The following is a 2,458-nucleotide window of genomic DNA, read 5'->3' on the forward strand; positions in this document are numbered from 1 at the left end:
TATTTTGCAGTTTTGTGTTATTGTCCTGATGGTTACGTAGTTTAAATGGTTACCAGGGGTTACCAAAGTAACAATCAACGGTAGACAATAGTTCTTAAACTGATGAGAAATTTGGGTCTTGTGTGATTGATTGATTGATTGATTTATTGATAGCCTCCGTTAAAAAAAGTGAAGCATTGATAATAATAATAATAATAATAATAATAATAATTATTATTTACTTTTGGCGAAGAATGGAGGCTGCATTGGAGTGTTTAGAATACCTTTTGGGTCCCGGGCCAGCAAAAACTATCTAGACTAGACTAGTTATAATTAGGGATGTAACGATTCACTCGACTCCCGATACGATTCGATTCACGATACTGGGTTCACGATACGATTCTCTCACGATTTATTTTACAAAATGGGACTGTAGACAAATTTTTTTTTGGGGAAAAAAACTAGAAAATACTGTATTATTTTCCTTTTATATTTCATTGTCAAAAGAATTCCTTGATAAACTATTCAAAACAATGCAATTTAACTAAAAATAAATCTTGAATGAAATAAATAAAGGAATAATAGAAATGAAAATGAAGCCTATTAATTTAAATTCTGGTTCTATAATAAACAATGCAAAACTGCATAATAGTTCTTTTTCTTTTTAAAAGTGCAACTGAAAATGTATTTTGTGCCTTAACAATTGGACTTTAAAAAAAAAAAAACCGTGATTGCACTGATTTACGTCATATTTGTTTGGACCAGCAGAGGGCGCTGGTAACACAGTGGTCGGTTGGTATGCAGAAATTCTTGCAGTGAAGAAGAGAAGCTATGCTAGCATACAGAGCTAATAGAAAAACGTGACTTTTACAGATATTCAAGTAATATTACAGATATTCTTTCGGTGCTAAAGGGGTAATGAATCATTTATTAACATATTTAAGAGTAGAAGGCGGCCAGAAAGAAAGTATTAGCAGACTCCGCCCGCCGCCTACACATGTACACTTGCCCTCTGCTGGTTAAAAAAAGTACTACGATTCAATTTTCAGAAAATCGATATCAACCGTGATACCTATGAATCGATTTTTAACTGCCTTACGATTAATCGTTACATCCCTAGTTATAATTATATTTGTAATTGAAAGAATCTGTTGCCTTTGTAATCGTAACTGAGTTCAGATAATTGACTTTGTAATTGTAAATGGCATGACGACTGTCAATTACAATTTAACATACATACAGTAATTTAACACAGTTATTAAAATATGTTTCAGATCAACTTTACCCTCTACCTGTCTGTTCTCTTTAAGATCATTTTATCATTTACTGATAGAAGAAAGGCTCAGACACCCACACCAAAAATATATTATCAATATTTTAATAGATTAGGAAATCTAACATGGTAATACCAAGAGATTAGATACAAATTAGATGATAGATTATATTTTTTAATGTGTTTTACAGCTGACATGGGTCAAAACGGATTCGTTATAAGAGATGCTAACAGAAAGCTAACACAAGAGGAACATTAGATTTTATGGAGTTTTTTTTATGTTAATTAAAAAGTCATTGTTATTGAACCTTAGTAATTGAGAGCATTATTGTAATTGACTTTCAGGGGAAAAATAATATTTATAATTTGAATTGTAACTGGAAGAAATGCTGATCATAATCGGGTTGTAATTGAACATAATTGAAAAATGTAATTGACTCCAACCGTGTTGTTGGCTATCCATTACAATTTAGTAGAGATGGGACGATACATTGAGTTCACGATACGATAAACGATAATGGGCTCGCGATAACATTACAATACAATATTTCTGGAGAGGAAAAAAAAAACCCAAAAAATAGTTTTTAGTAAAATAAACATGTTTGTATTGGACATACTTACTCTGGGTATGACCTTTAACCAAGATACCACGATACCTTGTCACACAACATATCATCCCACCTTTACAATGTAGCCTTTGTCATCCTGTACATGTATCCTTGTAAACAATTCTGACATTAATGTTAATCCGTTGCTCCGTGTAGAAATGTCAGCCTATAAAAAGCTGGATGTTGGAAGCAGCTGGTGATGATGGTATGGCTGCTGGGTGCATGTGTCTGTCAATTAACATGGCCAACACAGATCCAGCAGCAGTGCAGCAGCATATCAATATCATCTCACAATATTAATCTCTTAGAACGCATGATAAGGCCTGAAGCACAGATGATTCTGTTCCTAAGCTGGAAAATCCACTTTCCCCTCTCGTGATGTTGAGGAGATGTTTACCATAGTCAGTTACTGGGGGCCAATCTAAACCTCGCGACCCCAGCTTGTTTTGTTGTGCAACTTGAAGATAAACTCCTTGGGCGAATGTTGGACCACTTCGAGGAAAAGTGTTTGTTGTGCAAAGGGAGGTTTACAAAAACAACAACACCAACAATCCTATTAAATGCTTGGAAAACTGCTGTTGTATAAAAGGAAACATGT

Source organism: Gouania willdenowi, chromosome 15 (assembly GCF_900634775.1).
Source record: "Gouania willdenowi chromosome 15, fGouWil2.1, whole genome shotgun sequence".
Taxonomy (NCBI): domain Eukaryota; kingdom Metazoa; phylum Chordata; class Actinopteri; order Blenniiformes; family Gobiesocidae; genus Gouania; species Gouania willdenowi.